This window comes from Melanaphis sacchari, unplaced genomic scaffold (genome assembly GCF_002803265.2).
Source record: "Melanaphis sacchari strain LSU unplaced genomic scaffold, SCAv2.0 Contig0_pilon_pilon, whole genome shotgun sequence".
Taxonomy (NCBI): domain Eukaryota; kingdom Metazoa; phylum Arthropoda; class Insecta; order Hemiptera; family Aphididae; genus Melanaphis; species Melanaphis sacchari.
In genome coordinates, this window is record NW_020270366.1 from 26,040,026 (window position 1) to 26,062,789 (window position 22,764).

General features: G+C 24.9%; 1 protein-coding gene across 2 annotated transcripts in view; it reads right to left on the reverse strand.

The window, feature by feature from the left end:
* The window catches only part of LOC112596437 (rho GTPase-activating protein 7), a 102,900-nt gene extending 95,555 nt beyond the window's left edge, over positions 1–7,345 (reverse strand). For both annotated transcript variants that reach the window (XM_025342312.1, XM_025342149.1), the window contains exon 1: positions 7,024–7,345. The gene's annotated coding sequence lies outside the window, so the exon portion shown is untranslated. The remainder of the gene's footprint in view (positions 1–7,023) is intronic.
* Positions 7,346–22,764: the final 15,419 nt, after the last annotated feature.

Consider the following 22,764-nt stretch of genomic DNA (forward strand, 5'->3'; position numbering starts at 1 on the left):
AATTTTGTTAAAATAATCCCATGACATAATGTATAGCGATTTTTAGTTACCAAATGGCCAAATGTCTATAACATATTATAAATAAATATAAATGTTAGCATTTGATAGAACATAAAATGGATGTCGATCTGTTTACGTGAATTTTGGTAAAATTACTTAATAAAAAAGTGTGTATATCACTCATTACTCATTACTTTATCAATACTGTATCTTTAAAGGTTTACGACGTAGCGGCACACTGTCTAGTAATTATCACTTTCATTACATAACCTACTAAATCAAACATTAATTATAAATATTTAATTTTAAAGCTAGCTTTAATTATATATTCTATAGAAAAACGGAAATTGAAATGTAAAATAAAAAGAATACAATTCTTGTTTGAAATAGCTATAAACATTATCATATAATATGTAAAATAATATAAAAACTGGGGTTTAAGAATCATAATATATATTAATATTTAACACATATCCTGTATGTAATTATTTTACTAAATTGATTTGATCAGCCTATTGGCATTTTTAAAATATTGCTAGTGTCTGTATATTACTTCCCAAACAACGCCTCTGATATTATGTACTATTGTCTTATTGCATTAATCTACTTATGTGAAACTACCGCTAAACGATTCTATAAAGCCGTTTAATTAAAAATATAATCCAATTTTAATTAATATATAAATAATAAATATAAATACTAAATATTGTACGTTATTTTTGTATAATATAACATTTCACTTAGATTCGTAAAAAACAGGTTATTGATTAAAATTAAAATTTTAGGAATTTAATACATAGGATAATAGTAACGGATTAAATAAAAGTATTTTTTTAAATTACATGATATGTACAATTTTTTAGTATAATAAAAATATAAATGTAATCCTCGTTATAAATTAGTTCACCGTTTAGCGATTATATTCACTAATTATGATTTCCTAATATTGGGTTGGTATAATATCATCGAAGACTTCTGATTGGTAAATAAATATTTAAATGATAACAACAATCGTAAAAAAATAGAAAAATAAAAAGTAATTAAAACGTTTAATTTTTAATTAAATCAACTAACAGATATAAATGATACGGGATATTATGTATTATGTTATTATACATAATTTATAATATTATATAGTTCATTGTTCAAGACATATTTTTTTTCAAAAAAGACTCGATTTCACGGTTGACTGGGTTTGAAAAATTAAATAATCATTAAAAACGTTTTATCTGACATACCACCACCAGTGTTACACAAACATTAACATTTTGGCGGGACTTTTTCTTTTTTTTTTTATAGCGTACCTACCTAAATAATATTCTTTAGACACATCTGCCGGCCGGCTGACTCCCACTTGCCGACAATGTCGCCGCCGTCACTATTACCGCCGATCAACACAACAGACGACGGGCACGTGTATTTCCTCGTACATTTCTCTTCCATCAACTCTCCTCTCAGCTCTCCGCTACTCATTTATCTTTCTCTTCCTTCTATATTATAATAGTATTATTATGCTATACGCGCGCGCGCACGTGTCCAACACCGGGCCAACGCGAAGCGTATTGTGCCGCTGTATATTATTTTCGGTGATTGTAATTTGTATTTTGTATAATATACGATATATACATAAAATTAAGCGCATAACACTATTTCTAAAAACGACAACAGGAAACGAAACTAACTGAGTTCTTATTATAGGTATAGATAGGTACATGCACAGAGGCATATATCGTGTACATTATGATTAGGATAAAAATTACATTACTACCCAGTGTTTCATAAAATGCTTATAATTATGTACCTACACTAATACACAACCACAACGCGGTTTTTCTGCTTTTCGACTTCAGTTTCTGAAGCATTCTAGATAGGTAATGGATTATATTAATATATTATATAGAAATAGATTCATGGCGAAGAAAAAAACTAAATTTCCTGTACGATTAAAAGCAAAAATAATTACTATAACGTTACTTGATATGAATGAATTAACACTTTATCTAAAAAGAGACTTATAACTGTGCCATAAATATAACATAATATATATGTATTGCTAATATTATGCAGCGTAGGTACCTACCATAGCTAGTTCAGCCAGTTTAAAAGTTTATTCCACATTTTATTGCGTATAGTCATATTGACATCGATAGCTACCCGTCCATATAAAAAAAACATGTTTATTACATAAGAGTAAATACTATTTGTAATGGTAAAAATTTAAAGTACTAAAATGTTATCACATTATATAGTTATATGCCTCACAAAAAAATAGTACCTATAACAGACAATAGATATAACTATAAGTATTATTTAATCATTAATCTTAAACAGTAAGCACGCAATTTTTAAATTAGGCAAACAGTACATAACCATATCTCTAATTATTATGTATATAAAATATAATTAAACATTGAGAGATTTCAATCAAAATGATTGCTATATATTTTATATATTAATGAAGCATGGCAAAATTCCTTTCCGTAAAATATATAAATATATATATTATATATGTATTATACTATATATAAAAGGAAAATATTATCTACGGTATAATAAAAAAATGTCGATGTTTGAATAACACATACGATATATTATTTGAATTTTGCATACAATACCAATATAAGTTATCAGCAGTGGCGCAAATACTTTCATATGACACTCCAAAAACTTAATGACCTTTTCAAGGCCTTAAACAAAACGAGACCGATTTATTATTATATATCTTAAGCTACGTGGTTAATATACTTTTTCTAACTTCCTCCTGTGGGATTATTATGCTATACTTATAAAAACACATCAGGGAACTGAAACTCTCTTGAGAAGTTTGCCCAATTTCGCTTATTAGGGAAATTTATATATTTTTTAAATTTGAAACTTATACAAATAAACAATATGTATTATTTTCTCAATGGTAACAGGTTTACACAAAAACGTGTTAATAGTCGTACGTTCAATGTAAAATATGACTATTAAGTCAAAATTTTATTTTTATGACTGTATTTTTTAGTTTTATCAGTTGGTTTTTTCACAAAAACATTGGCGGTGCCCTTAACATTTTCATCAAGGATACTAAACTTAGTGCAAACGTACAGTATTGTATTAGTATATTATGATTATTCTCATTGATGCAAGTAATAAACTGGTTTTACGATTCGTACTTTTTTTCCCTTTTGTGGGAGTTATATTTTCGATTTTCACAACAGTATCTTAAAATGCAAAGAAAAAAATTTAAAAAGGTATTAAAATATATGTCAGAAAGTGCAATTTTCTATCTATTATTTTTAAATTTAATATAAATAACCTACACTACTATTCTAGCCTTTAGATCAGTGGTAGCTATACTCAAAATCAGGTAAGTATTGAATGTACGGTGAATTCTTCTAATAGAAAAATACCCAGAGTCCTGATAAAAATAAAAATTGAAATAGTTTGCATTCAACAAAAAAAAAAAAAAAAACACGTTAAGATTTCAATTTTTTTATTCATATTATTATAAAAATAAAAATTATAATTATATTTTTTAAATTTAATTCTTATTCGTTTTAGTATCAGTACTTATCTAAACTATAATTATTGCTCACACCTAAAGAAATTGATTTATAGTATTATTTTTTTTATTATTACCCAAAAATACTTAAATTTTTTTTTAAATCTGTACATTTATACTATTATAAACATTAAATTATAATGGACTTGGGAGAATTTTCATACCCTTCAGGTAATACTTAAGTAGACAAGGGAGAGCGTACAGAGATCATTAAAATTGGGAGAATTAATAATCACCAGACAAACATACGCGGTTTGAACTTTTGAAATAGGTATACTACACTCCGGTTTCAAACGATATCTATAAACAAAAGGATGTGCTTTAAATTTTTTCCCATCATGCAAATATAAACTATTTTTTTATATAATAAATATACAATCTATAACACTTTAGAACTAAAGAACACTTTTTAAATATATTGAATGCTTACAAGTGAAATACAAAATATGTATATTAAACAAAACGCATAAGTAGAAAAACTTCAGAAAACTAATAAGCACCCATCATGACTCATAGACTATTGAAATTAAGATATAAACAAGATTTGACAGTTTTGAACCTATGATAAATTGGACAAAGACAACATTTCATAAATTTACATCTACTTTCAACATTTTTTATTTTTTATTATTCTAGCATTCAGTGGAAAAGTATTTATAATTTTTGATTATTATTGTATTTTAGTGTTTTAAAATTTAAGTTAAAAATATATATGCAGATCGATTTATAGTATACATTATACACTATATAGTATAATATATTAAATATTTTAATCAACCCTTTTATAAATTACAAATGCATACTTTATTAATTTCTTACTCTTTTCTATCCAGTTTTAACTATATGTAAGCATCTGAAGAGAACGTCATATCTGTATGTATTGTCTCTGTTTTACTAAAATAAAACTGCAAATTTGCGTTCAATGTAATCCATTTTATAATATTAGCTTTAACATTAGAATCATCACGTAAGCTTTTATTGATATTTTTATTTTAAAGTTTATAATGAGCATTTAAAAGTTTCAATATTTTTTACAGCTATAACTCATTTCAAAATTAAAATATCACTATAAGTCTTAGATAATATTCTTACTTTTAAGTTTGATAATAATTTGATATACCTATAATTATTGACTCTAATATGTTAGAACTAACAGAATACAATACATTTTGCTGAATGCAAATTTGTTATGATGTATGTTAATAAGACGGGACAACATATTCGGGTACAACGTACTATTAGAAAAAAATCAATAAGACATAAGACAACTGAAAATTATTGACCTAAAAATATTCTTAGAAATAAAAAAAGACAGTGGATAAAAATATAAAATGTCAACAAGATTATTATTTTTTATGTTGTACATAAATAAACAAAATATTTAAAAAAATAAATATTTTTGTATACAATTTTCACCATCAGGAAATACGTCAATAAACGTCGATTATTAAAATTACAAATGGTTAAACGAATAGATAATGTCTACATTTAATCAAAAATAGAAATTTCAACATTTATATAACCTGTAAGTATCTATATACATTATTTTATATTACATTTAGACTCAATCTATAATATAAAATATAAATAATAAATACGAAAGGTTGTAATATTTTAAATTTTCTTAGAAATTAAAATATAAATACAACTCTACTTAAAACTTGCCATAATATAATGACTACAGTACACGGTTTATTTTATTTAGAGGGGTTGAGGATAATTTGAGATGTGAGAAAAATCAAGGTGGGACACGGCGGGCAGTGGACAAGAAAAAACATTATAATATGGGCCATGTGTTTGGCATATTTGAATGAGAACAAAGAGAAACGCCAAAATATACCACAAAAGAAAAGAAGAAAAGAAATGAAACAGTCACACGTCGGTTAGGTCACTGTTGTGATTGGACCACTGCAGGGGTGAAATGGCAATATTGTATATTATACCTACTTAGTGACGTATCATGGGTAAACAATATTATATCCCACGGGTAGGGAAATATTTTGGGTATTTACCAGATACAAAACTCCAGAGCTATAACAAACAGTATTTTTTTACTCTTTCAAAATGTGGGTAAATATTTAATTTTATATTTAATCATTATAAATAACTTTTGTTCTGATCACGGAGTTAATATCGACTCTGTAAAGTTAATCCACGTTTTGGACAGACAATTTTTAACGTATATAATTTAAAAAACAAGCAAAATTATAATTGTCAATAATTGAACAACTAGACAAAATATATACTAAAATAGTGAATTCTTATGCACTCCCAAATTTTCATCAATTTTATCACATGCAATTTGAAATACCCTATATAGTTGCCTATATATCGTATTAAACATAAACATTAAACAATATTTTCTATTCTAAAACAAAAAAAACAGAACTATAATTTAAATTTTTACACAAATTAAAATCTACAGCTTTCATTAAATGAATAAACAAATAACTAACTTTTAAGAAATTTTATTATGGAGAAAACGAGGTAGTTTTAAGACATCTATATATACACAAACATTACAACTTCTTCTATAGTTAAATTTCAAAAAAGAAATAAAATGTATTTATTTAATATTTTTCTAAGGACTGCATTTATAAAAAATACGGTGAAACCAAACAACAAAATTATTTATTATGTAAATGACTTGAGAATGTTCAAGACAAATCTCATTAATTAATTATAAATCTTATAATCCAGTTTTTAACATCCTCAAAAAACTACGACGTTAAATAAAACTACATGTATACATAACGCTTAGTTTGTAAACACTAAACACAGCACGCAGTGAATAATATCTTAAAAGTGTATTAATATAATATTATTAGGGAAGGATTTAGTTTCTTTTTTTTTTCATGACTAAGGCTTACAATTTTTTTTTCGAGTAACAATTCTTAAAAAATGATAAAAAAATAAAATTATATCAATACAAATAATTTGTAATACTTAAGTTCTTAACTGTTTCCTTCTTATTAGAATAAAACGTATAAAACGCATGGTGGAAGAAAATTATCTATCCAAAGTAGAAGGAAGACAGAATTCAGAACAATATGTGCAACGTGTAAATAAATACTCAAGCCATGTCAAATAATCCATTCCATTATTCGAGGACATTGGGATAATATGTTATAATCGCAATAAAAAAATAGTGCATCTATAATATGTGAGAGCGTCGGCAGATTATACATTTTATTTTTTTATAAATTATAATTTATATATGTTTAACTATTATTTAACATTCATAGATACTTAATGCTATAGCTACGTAATATAATTTATTTTAAGTTATATAAATTCTTCTGAATTGAATTCAAACGATGCTACGGGTCGTCTTAAAATAAGTAACATATTTTTTTTATTATTATTATTTCTAGAAGAATCATGAAGAAAATACTATACGGGCCGATCTGTACGACAAATGAAAGGGTTGATAATATTCCTTCCAAATAATTAATAATAATATATTGTTGACTTACCGTTAATGTATCATCCGACGTGCTGTTTGTAGATGTATCATGTATATTATGGGCAGACGAGTCTGGCGGAAATTGCTACATACGTAAGTTTCGCACGTCACACGCAAGGAAAAATATTTAAGTGAATATTTGTAATCAAAAAAAAAAAAAAATGTGTGCACAACAACAACAGTGAGAATCACTGTACACGACGAAGTGTGTATAATATATTAAAGTCATAAACTCAAATATTAAGTAAAAAAAAATATATATATTACTACGATCCGTATTACGCTTCGAGCCGCACGCACAACGAACAACTGACGAGCGTTCGATCTACCAACAGCCGGGTGAGTGGGAAACCAGTCTCGTGGTCGCGGTCTGCAGTTAGGTACCTAAACGTGTGTGCATACACGCGCGCACACAACGCTAACCGGTGATATCCCCACTTTATACCACAACAACGCGGTATCTGTGGCGGCTGCGTCATAGAGGCCAAGAAAAATTGGCGCGATGTCTGGCTCCATCATTGTCGAAACACGACGGTTTAAATCTATCGCGCTATGATTATTAGTAATCACCGATTGATATCGATATAATATTATATTGTTATTGCGATAAATTCGAATCCAGAATATTTTGTTTATTCTGTTTACAAATTTTTAATGTAGGTTAGGTTATTTTAGATACAGTACAACATTTAATGGCTCCCGCGTAGGTCTGGCGTGTTATCCGGTGTATATGCACGAATTATTTTTAAAGACGATGTTATTTAAATTGATTGTTGTAATAATAATAATGATTACTGGTTAATCATAAAATGTATGCATTTGAACAAAATAAATGGGTTTGAAATACTTAGTATTTTGTCGTGTCCTTCTTAGAAATCGGAACAGATTGCTTGGGTATATCTAGGAATTTTAAAGGGTTACACTGTGGCATTGTGGTTCTGTGAAAATTCCGTAAAACGAGTGCATTTATTGTGTTTATTTAAGAATAAAGTACTGCTGTAGTACCTACCATACAACAAAAATATAGTCAATAAAGCAATAAACTTAATGTGAATAAACAAATGTATTTGAGCACACACAATTACCTACACATTCCTCTACATATATATAAAAAAATATTTAAAATCTTTTGAAATGTCCCGAATTCAAATATTTTTAAAAATACTTACAAATACTTAAAAAGTTTGCATTGTCAATTCAAAATATTGTTTCATTATTGTATTTTAAGGTAAATATTGTAACTGAAATTCGAAAGAAAACGGTAATATGTACCTAAAAGAGTTTGGTTTGTTTCTAATACAACATATCAGTTAACCTCTATAATGTTTTAAAAATAATAGTTTATGCTTAAACCATAATATAGAAACTATACTACTTTTATTCCACAGGTTAAGTTAGAAATGAAACGAAAACTTGTGATAAGCGTGTACGGTGAAAACCTGACCGAAAATGATTTATTAAATAATGAATGCTAACTTTTTTTTATTATATAGTATATGTATTTGAAAGTGCCAATAATAAACTAAAATGTTAATAGATAAATAAAATCCAGAATTCAATATATCCTTGATTAACAATAAGTAAATTTTTTATTCCTTTTAAAAAAAAAAAAAAAAAAAAAAAGGTTGATTGGTAACCGATATATATACCTAATATAATATTTACATATACAACTCAAAGTTAAATCAATAAAAAAAAATTAAAAGTAGGTATACTCGATAAAATGTTTATCATATAATACCAAAAAATTGTACTTAAGCTATTTTATTGATTATACTCGCTCAATAATAATAAAAGTATTTACAGTTTGACACTTAAATATACTTACTTCATTTAAATTTACTGTTTAGTTAATGTTCTGCACAATTGCCCTGAAAGAAATAATAAATATCATAAATAATGCCACAATGGCACCTTAAATTTAAATACTGTTTTTAATTTTTATCATACAAATCTAGGTTTACCTACCTACTGTTTAATTTCATGACATATTTTATATACTGAGATCTTACAATAGTGTATAGATGGTAAATATATTTATTTTAGGTGTATAACTATTTACTATCCAGAGTTTAACGAAACATTGAAAACTTAAAATAGACAAATCATTAAGATTATATTATAATTCATGTTCAATAAATGATTACGTGGATTAAAGGTCATAGTGTTTCGTTCATTTAATTAGATAATAACAAATGGTTTCTAGACTTAACGTAGCCATTGCAACTTCACATATCAGATTAATTATTAATAGTTTAAAAACATAATAATATATATTATATTAATTAAATGTATTTAACACTTAATCTATATTAACGTATTTATTTTTTCTTAAAGATTTGTGTATGGTCATTGGTCAATCAGATAGTTCTTAAATATTATTTCCTATATAATTGTAAAGTATAAAAGATATCTGCTAAAATGCAAATATTCTTAAACCTACATTGAAAATTAGTAAAAAATAATTTCTACACGTGGTATTTTTTGATTTTTAGGTTCTATATGTAGATATTCTAAAAATATTTATACTCGTAAAATATTATTATAATGTAATAGGATATTTCTAAGACTGTCTAGTGCAAGAGAGAGAAAATTAATCTTAATTAAATATATTAATCTCGCAACATACAACTTAAAAAATAAATTAAACATATATCTATGTATAACATGATATATCACATGACTTGGTAAGTTAAAAAAAAAAAAATAAAATAATGAGTAGAAGATTGATACGTCAAAAATAAAATACAATTGTAATTAAATTTGGTTAGGCATGGCGGACAATCGTACTCTAACACCGAAGTCAATTATTATTCAATCAATCATTTTTTGAGTAAAACCTATAGCGATATTTTACTGACACTAAAAACTTTATTTATTCTTTATTTAAATGAAATCTCGTTAATTACAATTTATTGCATAAACATACATATTACACTTATAATTTATTTTACCTTTATGAGCAATAACGACTTCTTACTATATAGTTGCATCACTTGCATCTCGAATATAAATACAAAAACTGGTGAAATGAATCCGAAATTTTTTTTCTTATTGTATCTGAATTACTTCTCAAGTTGAAGCTATTGACTATCTAAAGGTCATGTATTTAAAAAAAATATTATAGCGGCTTGAGATCACACAGAAAAGTAGCACTATTTCACTCGTCAGATTAACTGATTTGGATTAGGTAATATAACTGTTGTAATAATAGGTATACATACATTTTTATTATTTATTATTTTTTTTTTTTTAATATTTCATATATTTAATTTATACTTTTTTCAATATGTAACACAAATCTATTTATTTACGCATCTATGCACAATATGAATGTTGAATGAAATGAACCTATGTATATACCTACTGATAAGTGATATTGCACACTGTTTTTATAGTATTATATAGTATATGTCAGCCGTCAGGTATACTATATTAAGTATATTATAACTATATTAAACATGACAATAGTATCGGTGTGACAATATGAAAGAAATGCTTACCACACTAAAAACAGTCGTAAACACAAAAAGATTATTGCTAACATTGCAGGTAATAAATCCAGGCTTTATCACGGTAGATATATTTTTAAACATTATAACGTAAATAATACCTATTCAATGATATATTAAATAAAAAAAAATATCTTTTTTGAAGCATAGTTTCAATCTCATTTGATCAATACAAATCTTTTTTTTGTTTTTCTTTGAAACAATGATTTTTCAAAAGTGTTAATTAGTATAATTTAATTACAACGTTATTAAAAAGAAAATGAAAATAAATTATCTTTAAAAAGTCATTATATTTTCAATAATAATATATTTTTATACAATTGATCATTTTTATCATTCTTACTATTGTGATTTGTAACTTAATATTTATCTTATTATCATTTAATTTATTACAATTTATTTTTATTAGAAAAATAACGAATATTAAATTAATTTAAATATTTTATAATCAATCAAACTATATTTTGTATTGATAATAAGTTTATGTTCATAAATAGATAAAAAATAAATAAATAATAATCACTATTAAATATTAAATTATTTTTCACCTTGGTTATATTATGTACATAAATATTTTAAGGAAAAAAGTAATAAGTTTAAGTAGAGAACTCAACAAAACTCTTTAAAATAGTTATGACTCATATACTGATATACCTATATGTATTCATAGAATAGGTACAAAAATATGAGTACAAAGTAGGTATGTATTATTTCATGAATTAACTTAAACATTATGATGGTACCTATTGTACCAGCTACAGTTATTATGATCACGTTTTTCTATTTTAGTGGAGACATTAGCTTGTTATCATCATAGACCTACATTTTATGAATGAAAATTTAATATTTTATATATTATACTCCTTATGTAATGTACCTATGTCCTATAGTAGGTATAGTACATGCTTACAATATATTATTATATACTAGTTGCTGCTAGGGGCCAGAATCATACCAATGTATGGTTATGAACAAATAAATAGTACAAATATGTATTATCTATGTTAATATTATGTAGGTACATTAGACGTTATATACTATTTATATCACAATGAAAGCTATAATGTCTATGAAAAAAAAAATATTTAAATAAATATATAAATTTAAATTTTTACAATAAAATTATTGAAAGTTTAATTATTTTAAATTTAAATTAATTTAAAGTGATTCAAGAAGAAATATTGTTCGAAGTACATAAATCGTTAAATCTATACAATTAATAATAACTAATCAAAACATATAAAAATTGGTGGTGTTGAGACTCGATCAATTAACAATCATTATATTACAAGCGATATACCCAATAATCATTGTACAAAAATATGCATAATACACATTGACATAATAACATAATCGTCAATTATTGAGCTATTTAATATTTATATTTAATGCATATTAATCATAATATTTTAATTCAATAGATCTATATTGTGTATATTGTTATAGTGTATTACACATTTACACATTAATTCGCTCTCTTATCTCGTTAACCGCGGGTTCATCAAATACCGATTTATGCTGAATATCTTGATCTGAGAATTCACACGATACAATTTGTATTCATGTTATGAAGTTGTGGAATAAAGTAAAACATCTATCGTTGATAAATGCGTGTTTGTTTTTTATGCGGGATGGTTGTTAGATAAAATACCAACATCTAACGCGCGGGACCGGTATCTGGAATACGCACAGAATGCGGGAGGCGTATATTGACGACGGTTTAAAATAAAGCCACATTTACATTCAAGAACATTCACAGTACATGGTCGCCTACTTACGAGTACCTACAGCTCACACAAATACAATCCTACATTCATACACGGTGCGTATTATAAAATAATAATCTATAGATTACTTGTGATATTACATTTTTGGTATAAAAGTTAAAGGAGTTTGCTTAGTATGGAGAAAAATATAAGCAAATGTAAACGATATTATTTTGGTGACTTGTTAGTGTATGACCAGTACCTAAAAAAATATTAATGTAATAATATGTGTCAGATTGGAAAATTGTATTGTTCGTATGAATGAATTTCTATTAATGCACTTCGTACGCATAGGCTATGGGTATCGGATAAATATAGTCTTGTGGTCATATTTAAACCACTCAATATGACGTATTACAAAATATAATTTTGTCAAAACTTGATGAAATAATAGGACATGTAGGTCCTAGTAAGTTGGATTAGTTTAAATTGTTAAAACAGATTTTAATTATTTATTTGCAAAATTTCAGCTGAAAAAAAAATACTAAAAATTTTTTTGATTAAAACATAGTAAACTTACAGTGAATGGATCGAAATTAAAAATTTTCCAACCTATCTTTTACAGTTTTGTCAGGCATTTAAGCCTAAATACCATATTTTTTGTAAGTTACTGCAGTCCATTTATGATTTAATTATTAGTATACAACACGTATTCTGATATAATATACTAATACCCGATTATTGAAAAAATATAGATATTAATGAATTGGATTTTTAAATACAATAGACAATAGTTTTATTTTAGAAGTGTCTCAATTAGATAGACAAGTGTTTAAAATTTAATAAAACGCATGTTTACAAAATAATAACAAAAATGGGAATTATTATTATTACTTATTAGAGTATTATATTATCATTTATCGTGTTTAGTTGAATTCAGTTTAAAATATTAAATTTATTGAAAATTTTCTATAAACTTATAAATAGTTTTTTTTTTTATTGATAAACTGATAAACCTATTATTTACTTATTATGTATAAATTTTACATAAATTTATGATAATGCCGTAACGGTAAACAATATTTAATTTTTGTTGCAAAATTATTTTAATACCCTTTAATAATGTTGCTATTGAAGCGTGTACATATAGATATTAGGTAGGTACCATACTATAATATTATAATGAAACCCTGAGTATGGAGTGGGCGTCGGTTTGAATACCAAGGACTTAAAGACAGATAACACGGTTTTTTTATAGCTATGTTATTGCAATTCCAATGCAGATAATTTAGTTATCGTGGTTTACATAGCACACTAAAAAAGTATGCATCCGTCATAAATACACTGTTAAACACTAACATTTTGGTACGATGTAATAATAATTAATTAAATTATTTTTCACAGTTAGAAAAGAAATATGATGAAAATGTCTATCGAATACTTATGTGTTAGATAATCTCAACCTATGTACGTCATGACATATTATTATTTAATTTATTTCTGAACTTGATCGAGTTTGCTGTAGAATTGCAATATTATTATTGCTATCAGTATTTAGAAGATATCATATAATAAAATATATTCTCATGAATAAAAGTAGATTTTATTGTAAAGACATACTACGTTTAGGTATCGTATGAATGCAGTCAACATCAGATTTCAAACGGGTAAGCTGAGAAATATAAAAAATATATAGTATATAGTCAACTTTTATTACGAAATACAGTATTATGATTTATGAATAAGACCGAAGGTTTTCATTACAGAACGAATGACGATATATAAACTTATAATATAGACAGTAGCTATATAGGTAGGTAGGTATTATACTATACTGTAGTATAAATATGTTATAGGTACTTTATAGATGTTCACTGGTTTTCCATTTCTCAATAAAAATAAATAATAATAATTTTTATTTTTATTCATTGTATTTTATATAAAAAAATATTTGAAACGTTTAGGTTTTTGTTGCTTCGTAGGTTGTTAAAGAATATGATTTTAAATTTAACTGTAATATTTTTCAGTAAATAATTATATTATCTATTGTTAATATATCTGTATGCGTTAACCTGGTATGAATAATATAACTTATAGCCAGAATATTATAGTTTTTATGACAACATATTATTTACATGTGTAATATAAAATATTACAGTATAATTATTATAGGAGGAGAACAATGACGTCACAGTCGTTGTGTCAGATACACACCACCCATAAAATGACTAACAATAAAAGTTTTAAAAATTTAAGTTGAAAAATAATGTTTTCAGATTAAGTAAATTAATCAATAATTATACTGTAATTATTTATAATTAAATATATAGAAACTTAATACAACACACAATATAATATTTATCTAGCAATTCCAGCTTGAAAAATTACAAACCTATTATACATTATATTATTATACAATATTATACATTTCTAACCGAACGATTTAATATGTATAAAGCTTAACTTTAATCAATTTGTATTTATGTGATACAATAATGCTACCTCATATAAATATAAATAAGCAAACTAATTATATAAGTTTAACTTTTATTCTTTAGTAGTTACATAAATAGATGTATAAACGTATAAGACAATGATATCATCAACTATTCAGCCATTCAGTATAAATAAAATTGATTATAAACAATGACCTCACAATTTTGCATACATCCATATAATAACAGTCCATAGATATAGAGTAACGTGACATTCGCATCCGCTTTTGTCAATGTAATTTGTATTCTGTCGCATCAGTTAAAATCAATTATAACTTACAGGGCACAACATAGAATTTGATACATTTAGATATGCAGTTTTTTAAAAATACACATAACCTAAACAGTCTTAAAATTGGTTTCAGTTATTTATAAATTGGTACATAATATCATTGTATTAAAATATAAGTAAGCTCATTGGAATTTAGTATGGAAATTGTATATAACCATACTTCCATTTTTAATAATTAATTGAATAAAAAATTGATGAATTAGCCATCTATATAGATAATTAAAATAATAATAATATAAAATACGTTTTATCGGTTTTTTTTATAATTTATAGTTAATGTAGATAATTACTTTCAATATATTTACGCACATAAAATGATTTTATTTTGTTAATTGGATCTATAGGGTACCTAAAAGTTCTTGTTTTATGGATGTTTTTAATCGATAATTTTCGAATACCTCTAAATTATGTAATCAACTATTTACTAATTATCTATCATTTCTCATAGGACAATAATTTGTAGAAACGTTCTCCTTTTTTATCAGACATATATCTGGTCACCCTAGAATTGAGTATATACGTTTGAAATGTATTGTATTTATAATTTAATTTGATATGAAATAACCTAAACTAATCTTAGACTTGAAGTTTGGACATTAAAAAATAATGATTAATGTTTTGTAGAAAAACCAATTTTTATTGATCTAATTATTTTGTTAAAATAACAACAATAATAAACTATAGTTAACTCTATTTATATATTAAATATAATATGTATTATATACACATACAATATACATAATATATACATTTTAAAAAACAAACTTTTTCATTTTTGTAATATTTATAATATCGAGTTTAAATTATTCATATAATAAATTAGTTTATTCTTATATAATATAATTATTATCATTGAATATGAACTACCCACCATCTACTAAAGGTTACGCGCTTTAACTTTCATGTAATGCATATAGCATATGCAATACACATACACGTTGCACATTTTACCTATACCTATTATAATACATAATATTACTAAATAATAACAGTGCGTGTTGTGAGATTTGAATTTAAAAATCTTTTAGGCTGTAATTTATTTTTATGTAATGTATAACCTAATCTATTTTTAAAGATAATATAATTATATCTAAATAGTAATTACATATAATAAAATGTGTGTCTTATTTTTATTTTCATTTTATAACATTTTAATCTTACAAAATTACAACATTATTATATACCTATAATTATTGTTTGCGAATCCAAAGCTAACTTGAATCTTTATGTCTAATTGTATAGGTAAGTATCAATCATCAATGTATACATTTAATAATCTTGTAAGTTATAAACTGTATTGACTTGATATTACTTATTATTAAATTTAAGATTTTTAAAAGAAATTTCAATAATTGTTAGTTGCAACAAGACAAGTGTTTTGACATACCTACATAATATGGACATTATGTCATTTCTCGTTGTACAAAAATTCCCATCGAGATCAGTATCTAAATCCAAATAAATTTTAACTTAATATTAGTATGTGCTTAGAATGTACAACAAAATTAAAAACATAATTCATGCGACCTATGTATGTAGGCATCTATATATATATGGGTGTCTGTATATACCTATAGTTTATTTTTGTAGAAAGTAAGAATTGTATTAAATAATAATAATAATGATCACTACTAGACACTGGTATAAAAAAATTAAATTTACTTAATAACAAAATTATTGGGTAAATTAAAACATCAGACACTTTGTATTTATTTACAACATAACCTAACCCTTTCCGCGTTTCGATACAGCATTAAATGTGAATCGTATTATAATATTTTATAGTGATTTTGCTAGGAGCATTTTAGACTAGAGGAAACAATAAGTGTGGCCGTGTAGGTACTATCTCGTACGTTACCTATTAAACATTTCATTCCTATGCGCTTAATATATGTATATAAATCGTTTATCCTTGAGTATAGGATTGGTATTGTAGATATTAAATGATGTTTTTATTTTTTAATTTTACTTTCATGTCATTAAGTTATTATTATTATATTTTTTTTACCAGGAAACTGAAGGAAGGTTGATCCATGCAATGGTATTATATATATATATTTCCATAAATAATTTCTTATCTGGTTTTGCGAGATATTAAAAAATAAGCTTATATTTATTTTGAATACAAATAGACCTCTTAAAGGACTTAAAGCTTCATTATACATGATAAACCGCGTAATATTATATACCATATAACTTCACGTATAAAATTAGTGCTAAGAAACATTGACTAAATGTATTAGGGTTACTGCAGGTGTATTAAAAATTATGAAAATAATTTTGTAATAAACAAATAATATTCGTATATTTAGTGAACTAATTGTTCACAATGTCGTTGTAACGCAGTTTTCAAATCAAAATTCCAACATGCCACATATTCCATAAGCTTATGGAATTTTGAAGAGACATAATTTAATTTTATTCACATGTATTCTTTCAATATCCAAAAACTTTAAGGATTAGATTAAAAGAGAAGTATTTTTGCAGTGGCATGATAAACATGTAAAAAGTCATCATTACAACGCGTCCCATGTGGTATTAAACTTTAAAATATTAGTTGTCGAAATATCCATTTGTATATGTACTTTTTATCAATATTGTATTTTTGAAAAGTGATTTGAATTAGATGATACGTATACTTGAAATCTATCAGATTATATTTTAAAACTTTAAATAAACAACATATAAAATTTCATAAATCTTAAATATTTAAACCAGACTTGTAGGAATTAGAAAACATCATTTAAAAAAGTGGTCTAATGAATCTCAACTAAATATGATAATAAATTAAAATTAATTTTTATCAGTAGAATCGCATAACTAGGTTAGTCAGTATGATTGATAAAATATTGATACATTTTAGTTGAAATTGCTCACCGTTTGTAACCCCCTAAATATATTTTCTATTGTTAGTATTAGTGATACTGATAAACCTTGTTTTTTGAGGATAAACCAAAACTAAATTAAGCTTACAAATTATGTTTTAACTTAAGCCAAACTAAACTATTTAAATTTTATATCGAAACAAAATTAAGTAAGTAGGTATTCCTGAAAATTCTAAAAACTTAAATAATATTTTGTCAATAAAATGAGAATAAAAATATAAAAATTATGATATTTATTAAAATCGGTATAGATCTTGATTTAATTAGTTTTTTCAATTTTTATTGAACTAAAATATTGGTTTATTATATTATTTTATTTTATTTGGTTTGGTTTATTCATATGTTTGCAATTTTCAGTTTAAAACATCATTAATAGAAGCTTTTAATCAGTTTCACCATAAATTCTATTCAACTGTTTAGGGAACCTACTGAAAGAAAGAATATGAAGAGTTTATAGTTTTAATATAGCATATTGTTTCAAGATAGTAATAAAATATAAATATAACCGTAGTTGTCTTAAGATATAAGCGTAAGCCAAACTAGATTACACCTTATGCGATGTATATATTTTGTTTTTGTACCTTTTATAGCATTGCTTTTAAAATTGAAGATTTAATAGGTATTTAATAAAAAATGATGACTCCAGAATAGTGAATACTAATAACCTCGATTAACCACCTACTAATCTTCAAGAATCACTAGTTACCTAAACTCTGAAAAAGTTACCTATTTATAATCATTTAAGAGTTAAAATCAATTGTTCAAGATATTATTTTCAAGAATTAAAAAATGTTTAAACGTATTATATAAATAGAAATGAATAATTATTATTAAAATAATTGTAGCATACCATATTGGTAGATAAATAACAATAAATAATTTGTAGCGTTTGTATTGTATATTTATATCTAACTGGATCTTTTTAAAATGGGAAATAGTTTACTATATAATAAACTCTTTTCGGGTAGGTACTTATCGACGGTTTCGTGTATTATTATTAAATACAGATAAATAGTTTGTCGCCTGTATACAAAATATTGCATTGCTTATAATATATTTTATTATGTTCATAATGTTTATCATTCATGTTAATGTGACAATATGATAGACCGACTGACCATTAGTTTATTTTACACAATAATATACATATACAATATAGCTGACGTATAGTAAAAATAGTATACAGACTATGCAGAGATCGTACTGTTTAGGGTAACTATATCATAATTGAAAGGAGTTCAAGTTCAGCACACAGAGGTATATCTCTTTGTCGGCATATATACAAGTACGTCGTATGTACGGCAACGAAACCGAAATGTATTTCTTACATTATAATAATAATAATAGTAATAATAACGATAATAATAATACGACAACAAATAACAACAATAATAGAAATAATATTAATACAAAATGAATGGGAAGCTTCACTAATAAGTCGGCTTAAAATAGAAGAAAAAAAAAATCGAAATCACATTCGTAATATTATAACGCATAGCTAGTCGACTATTGTTTCACCGCCTAGATGTACGACTAACAATAGTAATTGGCCGACGGTCCTCTGTGCGTCCTGCGTCGTACCGCCAATGCCGTACTATGCGTAGTTATTACTTATTATAAATTTGTATGTAGGTATACATAGCTGCTGCAAGTCCAGTAAACGACAAAATAGGTAGGTACCTAACTCTGTATGTATTATAGAACAAACTATACAGGTTTTTGCATTTCGAGCGTAATAAGAAAATATTTATAATATGATACATACCTACCCGTATACTCGCGGTGGTTATATAATATTATGATAAGTTTAAACATCATTACAAAAATGTAATGCATTGCAATACTTAGTATGGTGAATATCCTGTAGAATTGTAGATACTCATTCACACAAGTTTTGGATAAACCTATTTCTTGAAATAGGACTAGAAGGAGATGTTAAGTATGATTACTTACGAGTATTTGGTGAATGCAGAAATATTTTATTGGTTACACGACCGATGATACTTGATGACACTGACATCCGTACTTGATGACATGGACATACGGTAGATTTTATTCTTAGAAAATTGTCTTGCGGTGAAGTCACGTCCAATCTTTTCTCAGTTCCGGGTTCACATTGTATATTGACGATCGTTTGGATGTGTAAAATTGTATCAGTAACTTGTAAGTATAAAAGATAAAGACGTTTTCACCGATTTATCTAACAATACTGTAATGTTCACTGTTCAGACCCGGACTCGGAAATAGTCGACAAGCCGTTGACGTTTTCACAGCAGTTGGTTGGAACTCGGAAGTTTGTATACATGCTTTTCGCGACGGAACTTTGAGCATCCCTACTCGATGAAAATATTTTATGAATGATAGTTGCAGAAAAAATAATAAAAGAATTAAGGTTAATTTCGTAAATCATAACAGTATAATATTATATCATATTGTTTTTTATGCAATTTCGAAGGGTTAAATTTTTATATTATAAACTTATTTTTAATTTATTTGAAATCCGTTATTTTAAAACTCATTAATGGCTAGTATGAAAACGAGCGGGTTTTAAAAGCTTTCAAACTAAGTTTTAAACAAACTTGATTCTATAATACTTTATATTATACGTATTTATAATTTATTATATTATTTATAATATTATTAGAGTTACTTAAAGTTAAAATAGATTTTAAATTCATATTAAATAGAAAAACACAGTGATTTAATTTATTGAAATGTTCAAATTTCAATCTTCTCTTCTTAAAAAAATGTTTACATTTATTATATTGTATGTTTCTTTAAATTTTAAATTCTAATGTATATAAAATGCTTATACACTATAAAAAAAAATTAAAATATATAATAATATTTGTTTTTTAAATACAATACATTAATATTAGTATAAAATCGTATTAAATTTAGTTAAATGTATTTCTGGAAATAAATGTATACCTAGGTGAATTTAAATAACTTCTATTTATTGTAGATCATCATATTGAAATACAATGATTTATAATAGAATTTCGCGGTCTTTGTTAAATTTTACATCATAAAAATCAAATTCAAACATTATATGATTTGGGATTATATCTAAATATACTAAAGAAAAATTATATAAGCAAATGTATTTAATATTATATAGGTACACGCAAAAATAAAAAGATAAAATGTATACCTACACGGATTTTCAACACTGATTACCGTCCGGCGTCCACATTTATTAACGTTTATAAACTGTACTTTGTAGCCAGGAAATTAAGTTTAAACTTGTTCCATTAAAAGTTAAATTAAACTGGCATCTGTTCGCAGAAATTATTTAAGTTAGGTTATAAAATTTTAAATATCGCTAATGCTTATGCATAATATGCATTGCGTATCATATAATATATGTTATAACTTATATAATCAAAGTATAAGTAGATGCCTACTTTGTATTATACCCATAATCTATAATTTTCAGTCTTCTTAAAGTTTGGCCAACAATAATTGTTAACTAATTTATGTAATTTATGTACAAACTTAAAATTTTATGATATTATATTATTTAAAGTACCCTGTATAATATAATAATACGTCTGAAATAATTTTTTTGAGCATAAATAAGACATTCATAAAATCATAATAGTTTTCAGCATTATAAAATGATTACGTTTATAGATTTTTAGTGGTACTACGTATCTATATGAATTTGTTTGTATCTATATTGATTGTGTGTGCATGTGTTTTTTATTACGTTATTTGGTGTGTGGATAGACAGCATAAGTATTTACACTTTTTTTCGTATGAAAAGAGTAAAATTTTTATGTAGTTTCGTCTGTCCGTCCCACACATTAAAGATTGAACGAGTTGATACTTTACAGAAGAGATTATTTTTGGATATTTACAAAAAAAAAAAATGCAGTAAACACTAAACATCATTGATTTAATACAAATTACGATATTTATTTATGCTGCTATAAATGCAGCATATAATTTATTCATCAAGATATTATATATTAATTATCATTATATAATTAGAGGAATATTTTGTTTGGACAGAAAAAAGATTTTAATAATTTATATAATGTAATAGGAAATAATTTAATTTTAAAATGGATAAAAATAAGTTCTAAAAAAAGTTAAGACTGCTAAATATAATTTATTAACGTGTGAAACATTATGTTTGAGCAATTTTTTTTAGTAAGTAGTAGGTACCTATAAATGGATTTATAAACGCTACAATATCTAATATTGTAGATGTTATATTGTGTAAACATATGTACCCAAAATATACAGTCACAAATAAATGAAAGAATAAAGTACTTTTTACAAAATACCTACGTTTGCAGTAGATCGCCAAGTTTATTAAAAATTAAAAAGTTAAAACGTTTATTATATAAATAATTATCATGTCAAATTAAATAATGTATACCTATATAGGTACAATTATACATATTTATAAAATTGATGTTACCAAGATGTGTTTAATTAACATCATAATATAGTGTAATATCGAGATCATTGAAATATTTATCAGTTTAATTTAAGTTCTTTTTATGATAGATAATAACTTCTTTTCGCTAAAAACAAAATATGTATATTATTAATTTATATCAATTCAGATTTATAATATTACTTATAATAATAATTAACAATCGAATTTAAATTATGCATTTTTTATGTTACTTTTATAATATATGTAAAACAAATTGTAATTGATTACTTAAAATATTTGAATATATATTATCATTGTTATCTAATATAACACCAACAAGTGTTACAAGTGCACATACATTACTAAAATATAATTTTCTCAAAACATTTAATACTAACTTAAAAAAAGTACATCAACTTGCTGTTTGGTAAGTTTAATTAGATGATGGAGAAGTTTAATATTTTTCTG